Source organism: Rhipicephalus microplus, chromosome X (assembly GCF_043290135.1).
Source record: "Rhipicephalus microplus isolate Deutch F79 chromosome X, USDA_Rmic, whole genome shotgun sequence".
Classification (NCBI taxonomy): Eukaryota; Metazoa; Arthropoda; class Arachnida; order Ixodida; family Ixodidae; genus Rhipicephalus; species Rhipicephalus microplus.
Window position 1 is genome coordinate 439885078 of NC_134710.1, and position 14824 is coordinate 439899901.

General features: G+C 41.4%; 1 protein-coding gene across 1 annotated transcript in view; it reads left to right on the top strand.

The window, feature by feature from the left end:
- The window catches only part of LOC119161814 (uncharacterized), a 477337-nt gene that overhangs the window by 282368 nt on the left and 180145 nt on the right, over positions 1-14824 (top strand). The gene's annotated exons all lie outside the window — the stretch shown is intronic.

Here is a 14824-nt window from a genome sequence, read left to right on the forward strand (position 1 = left end):
CACTCCTAGTTTTGTGCATACGCGTGTGTTGCGCAGATATCATGATTGCCGTGTCCGCAAAAACTTCGAAGCGCGTCAAACTTATTCCATTGAACTATCGTGTGTAGTGTGTCTCGCACTGCATAAACTGACATAGGTAGTAATTACATTAGCATTTGGACAATGCATTTTCATCAAATAGAAAGCACGCATGCGTGGAGCTTCCCTTTTTTCAGCATATTTGCTTTTTTTACTTTAAGAAAAGCATGTATATTGTACAAAACAAGCGTTCTGGTCATAGGCCAGTGGCAAGTCCTCTCTGTATTTTTTTGCTTTGCCTCGTTTGTCCGGGCTGTTTCCTGTTATAAAGAGACGATAACAAAGTCAATACCCTTTTTATGATTTCTAGTTATTATTTTGATCACGCAATTGAATAACTACACAATTTCCAAGTGCATCTACACGTAACTACGCTCGCCTTATGTAGAGCGTCTTTAGAGCGTACAAGCAGCGTTTTTGCCGGCATTCTTATGATGTTTTTTACACCGGCATCACTTAGCGTCACCGCTATCGTTGATGGCGGCCTAGACTATAGTAAAAACGTCTACTTCAGGACATTAAAGATATCTACAGCGCCAGCGTTGACGAAGAACCAATCTGCGTGCGGCTGGCAGCGAATTTCGCTACGTAACAACATCGTCACTGCTGCATTAAATAGCTGCCGCCCGTCTCTTATTTATTAGGTCGTCGCTGTGCTTTTTATACCAGGCATTATTATTATTATAATAATAATAATAATAATTTCTTATTATTATTATTATTATTATTATTATTATTATTATTATTATTATTATTATTATTATTATTATTATTATTATTATTATTATTATTATTATTATTATTATTATTATTATTATTATTATTATTATTAACTAATATTTGTCAGAATTTAACGTCTTAAACCCATCAAAGGATTACGAGGAACGCTTTAGCGAACGGCTGTTCTATAAAAATATTGGTCCTGTATCTGCATGCTTCACTGCAAATTTGGATGAAAGACGATGTTTGCATCTGAAGAGAGTGAACAAAAGGTTTACTTTATGTTCTGCACGGAAAAAATGGTGAATTGTATTCTGGAGGCGCTGCGTTGGAGTGTCTCAATGCGTGTAGCGAAGGCGAACGTGCACATCGAGGCACGTTTGACACAAGCGCTATCTGGCAGTTACCTTTGAAAACTAAGGAAAGCGTGCGCGCCGGTCTCTGAGGCGATTCGGTGTAGAACGCAAAGCGACAGGGAGGTGCCACTACCATGCCGTCCGAGCAAAGCGTTGGAAACACTTGCCGTTTTGTGCATAGCGTTGCATTCTCAGCGCAGCGTGATGAACTGTACGGTCTCTAGAATTACTTATGTGTGATTTCTTTAGTGTAAAGCTACACATACGAAATATTGACGCAAAATACAATTAAAGTTTGCGCGCTAGCCGTTTGCTACGCCCTCAAAGTTGCCTGTGGTGTACTTGCGAAACAGAGCAAGCGAAGCGTCAACGGGGACTACCAGGATAGACATTGACAACTCACGCACGTGCGAGCTGTGCGGGATAAAAGAAGACGAGGTGCTGAACTTAAAAGTGAAGGTTTACTGGACATAAACGTTTTCTCTCACTTGTGTGTTTGTGGGCCGCAAGTTCACCCGTTTTAGCTATTTTATTAAAGTCTACTTTTCAACTGTGCGTGACAATAATGACGGGTTGTTATAGTGCCTCAAATATGCGCAATAATTGATTTTAATTGAAAATCGCACAAGTATGAACGCTGAAACTTGGAATTGTTGGTGCTGGGAATTGAATTGGCTGTTTTGGGTATCAATTCGAGCCGTTTGAGGTATCATTACGGCGGACGAACGAAGAAATTTACAGACAGACAGACAAAAATTTTGCGGCGTAGTACCCCAAGAAAGGCTATCGCATTTAAAAATATCTGAGAGGAGAAAAAAAGTAGCTTTATCAGAGCATGAGGTACATTTGCATTCTGCGCAGTGAAAGGACACGTGGCTATTAGGCCTACCTTTAGGTGAAGTATGGTGTTCACTAAGTCGAGAATCTACAAACCATTGAGACTGTCCGACATATGGTGACTAAATAACATTGGCAAATGGTGTGCACCATCTTTCTTGCTGCGTTTTTTATACTTAATACTGTAGCTCAAGTCACATTTCCTAGCCGAGCTATGCTTTCCTTTGTTGTAAATACGCTCAAGCACGGGGCAAACATAGCTAAGTTTTTTCGCGGAAAATGTGACATATACATATACAAAATTTCAGATTAGGTTTATGTAGTTTTTGTGTTGTTGGGCGAAGTCATTTCGCGTGACCAGTTGTTTCTATGTGGCTCAAATGTGAACTTAAACCGACAATGTGTGTGAACATGTGTTTCAAAGTTCAGCACACTCGAAGACTTTTGTGGTGACATTTGGTTTAGCACAGTAGGTTTATTACGCTGTGTCTTTTGCTTATCTGGTATGACAATTTCATTGCGATAGCAATTATATGGTCAGGCTCGGCTGGTTTTAGCCGTCACCACCATTGTCGTGGACGTGTATATATATATATATATATATATATATATATATATATATATATATATATATATATATATATAGGCGAAAGAAGTGTATACCTAAGGGCTCGTTTTTCCGTGTTTTGACACAATATTAATGAGATCTAACCGACAATAATGTCAAGGAATGTATAAGGGAAGTTGTTAGAACAAGTGTTATGTAAATAAGAAAAAATAGTGGAGAATAGTGGGTTTCATTCGCCCGAAACTAGAATATGCAAGCATCGTATGGGATCCCTACACAAAAACTAACATAAACGCTCTAGAGATGATTCAACGCCGAGCAGTTAGGTTCATTTTTTCTAAATATAGACTAACTGACTCTCCTAACGAAACAACATAATATCCAGACACTTCAGCTTCAAATGAAAATACACAGGCTAAAATTTCTCTACCATCTGAAAAACAACTCTTTCTCTTTGAACCCACACGCGTATGTGACACCACTTGCAGCACGTCGAACACGGCATCGACACGAATTTTCTTTAACACCATATAAGACCAAAACTAACCTTTTCAAATATTCCTTCTTTCCGCACACTATAAACAATCGGAATAATCTGCCTTTATCGTAACTAATAAGCGCAGATTCCATTGAACATATATCTACTTGATGTTTTACTATTTTCATGTTGATAAATTTTTCAGTTCTTATTTTTAGTGTTCCTTTTTTTGTATTTCAATTCTTTTTTTTGTATTTCAAGTGTCTTGAGTGGGTATAGGCAAATGTTTATGCGCATGCAATGTGTTCTTACTTGTGTTATTTGTTTCTGACGTTGTTTTCATTGATTATGTTTTTCGTATTTCTTCAGTGTACATCTTACTTAGTTGTGACTTCCTCCTTTCATTTTTTTTATTGCTGTTCATGTATATATACATATACATATATATATATACATATATATATTTATATTCATGTATTTGCCCTCCTGCTTGAACCCAAATGGGGTCTGCAGTATTGTATAACTAAATAAATAAATAAAAATTAACCAGCCTTGAGAAGGAATCGAGCTTACGACCTTCGATTTTTGTCCCCACAGAAGGCGGCAGCTTCTAGTGGTTGCGCGGTCAACACGAAAAACCAGGGCCACGATTCTACCTGGAGCGGTCGTGTTTTCTTACACCAACGTTTTGTAAACACACGTGAGATCGGATGGAAATAAGTTGGCTGCCAGCCCCACTTCGTATAACAATTGTAATATGTCACCATAGCCGCGCCGCAGCAAACTTGGTTACTTAGCAAGTGCTTCTTCACGACAATTACTATTAATCCTGAAAATGCTAGCCTTGCCTCGTAAAACACTTGAATATGTTGCTATCGCAATCATTGCTTTGCCCTTTTGGCAAAACTGTGGCATTTTTTAACACGTGGACAGCAGTGAACTGGTTTAGCCTTAGACAAAAAGACCATTATAGGAGCTCTGCGGCATCTTTGTGACCCCCCCCCCCCCTATTTAGCACCGGAACGTGCGTAGTCATGTGTGCTGAGATATGCAGCAATTATGATGCCAATTGGTGCAGGAAAAGTAAAATTATGAGTACTTGAAGTTCATAACTTGAGCAGATGACGAAGGAAAATGTTCCCTCTCACATTTCACTCACCCTATTACGTTAAAGACCACGTCCAATCAGTGCGTGCGTCTGATAAAGACATACCGGAAATGTCACCTCATATTGGCCTTCATACAGTACCTCGCTACCGCTCTTTTGATGGTGTCGTTAGGATGGTTATGACGGACCACGTACGCCAGGTCGCAGACAATCCTACAGCACCACAGACATGTCGTAAGGCGGGGGGACACTTCTCGGCTTCCATGCATGACGCGTTCTACAGCAAAGCCAGCGTCCGCCGCTTGTCGCATTCCTGGCTCACTGAATATTTCCCGAGCGTTTCGACCTTTACTTGCTGGCGTGCAATTGCCGCGTTGACATAATAATCGTCACATTTATTGTCTGAGAATACGTCCTTTAAAATAAGAAATTCGTTCTTTCTAAGAACGTATAAAAAGGGTTTTTACAGTGTTAAGCATTCACTCGTATGACCAATTTACCACTATACAAATATTGCATGCTACATGCCGTTTCAATCGAAACAAAAGCGAACGGCCTTCGTCGTCACATTACTTGACATGGTGTCACTTTCCACAACAAAATATAGATGGCGAGTGCCGCCACAGTCCGAAGTCAAGAAAGTTTGTTCGGTGTATTAAAATTACAACGATCTGACGTAGGTTAGAAAATGAAGTTTATGTGGATGAGTAAGCGGAAGCTGACGCCACGTGTAGACAATCTGAGTAGGAAGCGAATATCAATATATATATATATATATATATATATATATATATATATATATATATATATATATATATATATATATATATATATATATATATATATATATATTAGGACTGGCCAGAGAGCTCATGAAGAGAGCCGCTGAGCTCGCTCAAGATTGCGTCAGCGACAGCGCGAAAGAAAACAAAGGCGCTGTGGGAAAAGGCTTCGGCCAGCCGACGAGAGGCTGTCGAAGGTCATCGAGGTGAAAAAAAAAAAGAGGTGGGTGTTAGCGATGACGGAGCGTTGAACGCCTATGCCGGCGAAGTAAAAGCAGCACGAGGAGTGACAAAGAGAGGTACCATGTTCACAGGTCCTATCCTACAGCAAGTAGTTTCGGAAAAGGGACAGAGGAAACGAAGAAGTAGGCTTATCTAGTCAGTAGTCAGGTGCACGTTACTTCCGCAGTAAAGTGCCAGCTCATTATCGTCATCGGTGACTTAAATTCAGTTCGATCCCAAGAGGCTATCAAAAGGAGGGTGAAAGGCGAAGAAGTAGTTTCAATTGCAACATTCTCAAGCTATTCTATACGCACCGATAAGGACGTTTAGGGGGCAACTTCAAAGCCACGTGCAGCACCACTTGTGGTGCGGCGGGCGCACAACATTGAGAGCCTTAGCAGACTGGAGCGCCTGATTGCTTTGATATCTATGGCGCCATAAGCTCCCATGGGCAGCACATTACCATGCCTTGAGCAGAATTTAGAGATATCGTAGAGAGACATTCCTATACAATGTAACCATAAATAAATTGTAAAATATGCACGACAGCGGCCACGTTTTACGTGTTAGTGAGCGCCTTGCTGTTTGTTGACACTGCTGATGGTTAATGGCGTTTGCATAGTGTGTGTAATGAAAGCGTGCTTTGTGGTTGTTTTACACTTATAGTAATATTGGTGCGTCCCCACTTCCCGCGACGTTTCAAAATACTGAGAGCATTAAGAAATACTGATGGCTCCACGGTTACTCACCGTTCAAATCATGGTGAGTGGTCGGGGGCCTGCTCGTTTGTTGCGGCTTAGTGCTACGGCAGTTCTCAGCCACAGAGTCTTGCAAAGTGCTTTGCTTGAAATTGTCGCGGCATCATCGTCGCTCATTATGGTCATAGTTTCTACTTCGCCGCTGGGGCAGTCCCTGCTAAGAGCTTCATGTGATGGCTAGAAAGAGAACGCGTGCTGCGATTTCAGCCATAGCCGAGGCCGAAGCACTGTTTCGTCTTTCGCTTCACTTTCTTAAGTGGCGGTGACCATAGCACGCTCACCTTCGGCCATCATCAAGTCTCTCTCAGTCAATACAACTTCTTGCGTTGTTAATGTGCGTTTTCGAAACAATTATGCACATCTATCGCTACAGCACTCGCAAAGCTTCTCCACCCTGAACCATATCTTGCAAGCATATAGATTGTTTCTGAATAAAAAATACTTTTACATGAACCATTGCAAAAAATGATATTCGTTACATAACTTCCCGCAGTTCTTTACTTTGGGGCTACAGCACTCGGTTGTAGCCAGAGGAGTGTTAAGCGACGCCGTATGCGATTTACTATATACGTGAGACGAAACTAATTGAATACTAAGGTTATCCTAAGCAAGCTTATTCGTCAACAACATTAGTTTTTTTCGTGAATTAGGCTAATTGGTTATTTCTAAAACTATCCTAAGTCTATACATGTTGAGAATATGAAAAAATTCTTTTATATAATAAGGTACTGCCCATTTCATGGCTGATCCCCCATGGTGGGTTGCGCCAGCTTCATAAGGATCAACCAAACAAACAACGTCTTAGTTTGACACTACCAGTTGCACTTAGCACTGCTGCGCGGCTAGTTGTGTTTACGGTAGTATGCTTCGTAATTCAGTTCGCTTCTTAATGGATTGTCAATCAACTCGACAAAACACTAATTGATTTCGAATTGAATCCCCTGAAACTGCGGAGAATAAAGTGCGAGTTGATAAATATTAGAGCCCATTAAAACGTTCCATCAGCCTTTTGCTGAATTGAAATGCCTCGCATATACGCTTCTTTTCTCTGCAGCGCTACGACAGTAGGAACATCCCTCAAAATCATAGCGCCTGCTAAGACTGTGTCTCAGGCAAATTCAAGCATGCAGCATAAGAACGCGACATGGCAGAGGGAGTGGGAACAAACAATTCTACGTCGCAAAGCGGCCACCCACTTAATGTTCTGCCAAATAAAGCAGGAACGAGTCGAGAAACTGTGAAACCTCGTTCCCGCAGGACACGACGTGTACTTGTTGGTACAATCGGTTACGCAGCAGTTCATGATCCCGATAAGCTACGTGCTAGTGGGCGTTGGGAAAGCATTCAGTTCTGTTAGGGCTCTTAAGCACTGTCTGCTCTGACGGCAGCGAAATATAACGCTAGTCGGTGTGCACGGAGTGTATAGGATAGGCCATGAGATAGGCGAGTGAAGAACTTCGTGTTAAAAATGATATAGCTCTAGCGCAGTTTGGTTTGAGCTGGAAGAAGAGATTATATACACTCAAGAAGAGAAAAAACAGACGACAGTGCGAGCACTAACTTCTAACTCTTGTTTATTGCACACCCTTACAACACATTATACAGCCCACTTCACGTGATGCCGCACACACTACAAAACCCTATACGTGTGGCGCAGTACGCGTTATCAAGGAAACCTAGTTGTGAACAGATCCAAAATAACAATCCGGTATCAACGCTTTACAGCACATGCTCCACAATAAATAGCTGTTTTTCAGATAAGGCCACAAATTACGCACTCACGCCCAGCTTCGCACATTTTGCGATAGTGCTACATTCTTTGACCAGTGTGTCATCTTGGGCCGCAGTCATAACCAGTTGACGCAGAGAATTATTGAGGCGAACGCTATCGCGAAATTTCCGAAGTTGTATGTGAGTACGCCGTCTGTGGCCTTATCTTAAAAAAGTTCAATTTGCTGGAGCATGTGCTCTGAAGCGTGGATATAGGATTTTTACTTTGAGATCAGATCACAACTAAGTTTCCTTGATAACGTGTGCTGCGCCCCACGTTTACGGTTTTGTCAAAGGTGTGGCGTCACGTCGAAGAAGCTTTATGTGTTGGGAGGGTACGCAATAAGCAAGAGTTGGAAGTTAGCACTCACACTCTCCTGTATTTTTCTTTTTCCTTCTTGATTGTAAAGCATATTTTCTTCATGGTCAAACAGACCTTCGCTAAAGCAATATCATTTTATCATGCATCAGCTCGCCCAGTCAGCACTACTTGTAAGTGCTAAAGCTCACTATTGTAACTTCAGGGTCATTAGGGAAGGGCCTAAATCACCTCTTCAACATAGAAACTCCAAAACTAGTAACGACCTTAATGAAAGGGGTCGATATAACATGTGCACCATGTCACCCCCCTCCCCTCCCGGCCCAGATTTATTTATTTATTCATTACAAACTGCTGACCTTTTTACCAGGTCTTAAGCAGAAATGGGCATACAGAAATGTTTACTACGAAAAAAATACTTGTCATCACACAGCATACTGACAGTTGTTACAATTCAACACTTTTGTATTAATTTACAAAAAACTAAAGAAAAATATTACAACAACGGCATAGCTTTGCTGAGTGAAACGTACTAAAAAATGGAAGCAGTGCGTAACTCTGGGCTGCATGACTATACAAAAAAACTGTTAGTGATTATTGAGAGCACGTAGAAATAAATCAACTGTTGGACACTGTATAGTATCGTGTGATAGGCAATTCCACTAACGGGTAGTTCTTTGAAAAAATTAATACCTGATTTTGTCTGTGCGGTTTACGTACTCTAAAACTTTCTTTGAATGATGCGAGCGCACAGCATTTTCACTTACTTGTCTAATGTGCACTGATTTGTTGATACCAATTTCGTTGTGGAAAATGAGGTAAAAATGCTTCAGCCTCTCCGTTCTTCTTTTCTCCTGTAGTTTTTTGAGATCCGCTTTAATTAGTAGAGGTGAAGGGGAAGTACGCCAACTATAACAATTAAAAACAAATCGGACAGATATTCTTTGGACCATTTCTAATTTTTTAATATTGAACTCAGTAAATGGATCGCACACTGCAGCTCCATATTCTAATACTGGTCTAAAGCAAGTTTTGTACGCGAGAAGTTTGATGTGTGGTGTGGCATTCACAAGCCTCCTTCGCAAATAGCCAAGCTTTTTCATTTCCTTTCTTTCAATATATTCTATGTATTCATTCCATTTTAAGTCTGATGTGAGTATGAGTCCTAAATATTTGTGTTTAGTGACTTCGGATAACGCATGACCATTGACGTGATAGGTAAACAGAAGTGGCTGTTTCTTACGCGTAACTCGCATTGCTACTGTTTTTATAATAATTGTCATCTGCCAATTTTCACACCACATTTGTAGCGTTGCTAGTGCAGTATTTAAAGATTCTTCATCACTGTAACTATAAATTTCCTGATTTAGTATACAACCGTCCACGAAAAGCTTTATTTTTACGGGCAAGTTTAGCACAATATCATTAACAAATAACAGAGAAAACAACGGCCCTAAAATTGACCCTTGAGGCACACCCGATTTCACAGGGGCCGAACTCGAGGTGACACCATCAGTGGCAACACTTTGGCTCCTCATTGAAAGATAAGCAGTTATCCATGCAAGTAATTTCTCATTTTCAGAATTGGTTTGAGCTGAATTAGTAATTTCTAGTGCCTCACACGATTGAAAGCTTACTCAAAATCGAATAATATAACGTCTACTTGACCACTCATATTGATCACTGCTGCTAGGTCATGAAACGTCTCAATAAGCTGGGTAACCGTAGCATACCTTTTGCGAAAGTAATGCTGAAGGGGCGTGATTATGTTATTATTTTCGACAAACATGGACAAGTGTTTGAATATTATACGCTCTAGAACATTGACACTAGTGCATAGCAAAGAGATGGGCCTAAACGAGGATACAAGCGAATGGTCATCAGGTTTTGGTACTGGAGTGATTGATTTCAGCATGCTTCGAATCACTCAGAAGTTCAGCGCGCAGGAGAGATGACTTACAGATCAAGCATAGGTATTTGGCATGCCATTCCAAATTGTAGTACTCACGGGGCCCAAGAGGTTGTAGTGAGTAACAGCAACGTACAAAGAATTCAGAATTGATTCAACCACGTGACAAGTACATAAAAATATTCGATATGTAGTTTCGTACAAAGGAAAAAAGCTGCATGTCACAGATTGACTGCCCAAAGTTACAAAATCACACAAATTGCAGGAATTCAAAAGCGACAATACAAAGAGAACGCGCATGTGGCCCATATGAAAGCAAATAATAAATTAGCGACTCTGAAATACATACAAACCCATGCACAACAAAGCAGTGTATGAACAAAAGAAACCAATTACTTGTAACAAGAACTACCGAACACCTTGAATAACACAATCAGGACATCAAATTTAAAATAGTTTTAGAGAATAATCGCAGATTATCAATTGTTATCATCATTTGCTTATCGCACTTGAAAAGTGGTAATGTAGCGTTTGAAATTGCTTGTTATTGCGAGGATATGGCACACGCTAAGTCTCTGCATACCAAGTGACTCGACTAGCAGGATTAGTCTGCAAGGTGGCCAAAGTGCGTAAAAGGCTTCATCCTCAGCGTATTTCTAATGTTAAAATCGACAGAAGCCGGTATTTGTAGCAACTAGCAGTTCCTAAATTTTTATATTTTGCAAATATTGGAGCAGTGTGTGCGTTATGGCATACAGGTTGAATACATCGCAAGAAACATGTGTGTAGTATGACCAGGTCATTTAATAATGCTTTAGAGGCTGTATACCCGACAAGATGACAATTATGTACTGGGTCGATACTACGAAGGGGAGATTTGGTGGGAAAGGGGGGACGACGAGGAAGAATAAAAAAAAGATTTTACTTTGGGTCTACGCACTCTTGTCGTCGAATGCTGCATTGGCGCAGTTTTCGACGGGATTAAGAAACCAAATAGGTCGATAGTTTTAACTCCATCACGAAGATCAAATGACCCGCGGCATTTTTCGAGTTGCGACGTGAATGAAGAAGCGTATAAATATTCTGAAAGTATGACTATACCCAAACGGTGAAAACTGCATGAATTCGTCGCTCAGAAAGCCGGAAAGACGCCGAAAAAGCTCGACCACCAACTATCAGTGAAGATAAAACTTAAGTATTCCGAATTTCGAGAATACGTCATGCGGCCACATTTTAAAAAGTCGTCAGAGGTTTAGCCATCCAAAGAAGACTGTTCCGTTAACTCATGCCTCATGGAAATGCTCCAACGCCAGCAGCAGCACGCAGAACTAAAACAGCAATTCATGGACGGCCTTCTTGCCGTCCTTCAGGCACAGCAAAGAACCAACAAGGAGATAACAAAGTCTAATCTATTTGATGGTGAAAGCACAAGGCTGAACTCCAGGATCAAGTTCTATGAGCATGCGTGCGAGGACATCTCGTGGCAAGAATCCAGTGAGCACACCGGGAACATGAGTCTGTTTTTTACCAGACTGGCTCCAAAGTGCTACGAGCAAACAACACCGACGCGCGTGACGAGTGGAAAATGAGTTTCTTGGCAGCCTTCGACAAAAACCTCATTAAAAATAAGACCAAGCAAATTTTCACAAATATTAATCAGGAAAGTCTCTAAAGTATTTTTGTGAGAAAACGTGGCTTCGTAAAATGGAAAACCTGAACCTCCGGAGTCTACGATAGTTCATCTGATTATTGACGGCCTTCTTAGGAACTCCAGAGACAGGAAACAAATACAATCGTCAAAAACTTTCATTGAACTTCGAGCTTCTTTCAGGAACTTCTCAATTGATTAAAATTCACAGAACCCAGGTCAGCAAGATTACCATCGCGAGAGAGCACCTTGGAGGTCACGCTATCCTGACAATTGCCAAGATGAAAACCGAGGGGTCAATGTAGTTTAAGATGCTAATAACGACCAAGAACATCAGGTATTCACATCCAGATGCTGTTGAAAAAACAAAAAAACGAATAAAGGGGGGTACACAGTCCTACCTGATGACGAGATTGGAGACTGTTTTAAACGGCTTTTAACCTTCTGTATTTCAAATAAAAGGTAAACGGTGAAGGATGTGTATGCACTAGTTGATAGTGCGGCGTCTGTATCTGTCATAAATGAGGCACTTGTAAAGAGAAAATAAATTATTTGAGAGAAGTCGGTACAAGTGCAAAATTTTGACGAGACAAGATGAATTCAGGATGAGTGGGTGAAAACAAGTGTCTCTATTCAAGGCCAGAATGCTGACTTTGACGCTATTGTAGTAAAAATGCGCGACTACAAATATTTGCATTCTCGACCCTATATGAAAACACTGAAGTTCCATCTTTATTGGAACCATGAGGTAACTGTGGCACAGGAGGCGTGCGTGTCCTTGAACGCTGTGGATTACCTTGTTATGTGTGAAAAACACGTACGCAGGAAATTCTCTGAGCTTGTCTTTCTAGGCTACTATCCAGAGGCTACAACAAAATCACTGTTCCCTTTAAGCTGAGAGATGATATGCCGGTCAGAAAAACAGCCTTACAGCAGGTCCCGCGAAAACAAGCATTGGTTGAAAACTGAAATGCAAAATATGATAGATCCCTGAATAATACGGCCATCGGTGTCTACGTTCTGCTCGCCTATTACTTTCGCTCTGAAAGAAGGCGGATCTTTGAGGCTTCGCGATGATTACCGAATCTTAAATAGCCACAAAGACATATTTCCTTTTCTGACGCCAACGATTGATGAAATATTTGAAGAAATCGGAGGCTGGGAAATGTTTTCTCGTAGAGACCTCTGCAAAGAATTTTGGCTCATTCCGCTTGAAGAGAAATACAAAATGCACATGGCTATTGTCACGCCGTTTGACGTGTACAAAAATAATCGTTTACCTTTCGGATAGATTAAACAGTGCGGCAGAGTCCCGAATGATGACGAATAGTGTTCTAATTACATTGCTTGAAATATTCTGCAATTTATACCTAGACGACATCATAGTCTGTTCCAAGGATGAAACATCACACGCAGAGCACTTGACATCTGCTTTGATGGTATTAAGGCATACCAAACTTAAAGTGAACCTTAAAAAATGTGAATTTTTAAACAGAGTATTACAGTCGGACGTATTTTGATGGATCTACAAAGAGTATGTAAAATAATTAGGACAACGTGTAGGAATTATGAAGAAGCCAGACAAAATACATGCAATCAGAGTGTTTCTTAGTCTCGCAGGACTTTTTCAATACTACATAAAAGATTTTGCAGCCCGAGCGAAATCACTGAACGATTCGCTTCGCAAAGACAAAGATTTCATCTGGCCTGAAAATTGTTGAATGGCTTATGGAGATTTAGTATTAGCCATATCATTGGACCCAATACTCACACTACCATACTTCGCTGTTGCTTTTGAACTCAGAACAGAAGCATGAAACTGCGTCGCAGGTGCTGTACTGTACCAATGAAGAGGCACAATCGGAAGCAAAAAAGGAAGACGACAAGTCATAGGATATTACTCCTATACTTTCATGAAGTTGGAAGAAAACACAGCGCGATTTAAAAAGAGGCATGGGCTGCGGTACTAGCGATTATGTATTTTCGATCGTATCTAGAAGGCATGGAATTCAACCTGTTCACTGACCACGAGGCACTTACCTATTTGCCAAATGGTGCTCAAAGGAAAGGCCTAGTCACTAGATGGACAAGGAAAATTCAGAAGTTTGATGTTGGGGTGACACACAACAGAAGACAAGATTTTCAAGACGCTTACACCCTTTCTCGCCTTCCCATTGTCAATAACTGTACGGGCAACGTGATCTCACTTCAAATATGGGGAGGCACGGAGAAGCTGGTGTATGTAGATGGAAAATTTCAGGTACCAGATATTCTGCAAAAAGAAAAGACTTCTTGACTTTTATCATGACAGTCGCGAGTTAGGAGGGCATGATAGTTTCTGGCGGACATTGTGCAAAATGAGAAGATAATTTGCGTAGCCTGGCGTGAAGAACTGAATTAGCGATTACATTAGCTGCTATCAGATACGTCTACTAACAAAGCAAAATATTCCTACGTTCCTCCCTCAAGTTTTCTCATAAACTGTTACGCTGTACGCGAATCTCAGCGCAAATCACGCCTACAGTGTTCGAGAAGCTTCACGTTTTCAGTAGGTCAGTTTCTTAAGAATACGCAAACTTCGTGAGCATTTTAGCTTATTCTGGAATCTACGTCGCCGCTAGCGATAACGCTAGAACGTTTAATGGCGAGTATGTATATGCCATCGCGCTTCGCTGCTTGTCAGTTGGTCAACAGCCGACGTTGCATTCGCCGCTATAAGTGCAAGTGTGCTACTGTAACCACACTTTCCATTTACTAGCCACAGGTTCTCCCGAATAAACAGTTTGATTAGACTATCCAGTCTCCTGCCTTCAGCCACGTAACTACCCAATGACATCTGGTGGAGGTGCTGCTTCGTTCATGTACCAGACGCCCCCGTCAAGCCACGAACCCAGCCCACGTCACGGAGAAGACACCGATGCCAAACAGGAGCAGTGAACAAGCCACCGGCAGCAAGGTCTACCAGCGGAGTACGGACCTCTACAAGAGAAGGCGCGGAAGACTAAGTTCATGACCTCAGTTGCGGCCAAAATTACAACCGCCCTGTCACCACCCGCGATCATTGTGCATGAACCCAGGGAGCCACCAGCTTTCCGCGGGTCATCGTACAAAGACCCAAAGACATGGCTAGAGACGTGGCCACTCTCAACCATTGGGACACTGAAGAAAAGCTCCGTCGCATGTACTTCTGCCTAATAGACACTGCAAGGACCTGGCTCGACAATCGGGAATCTGCGCTTCAAACGTGAGATGTCTTGTGGGGCGCATTTCT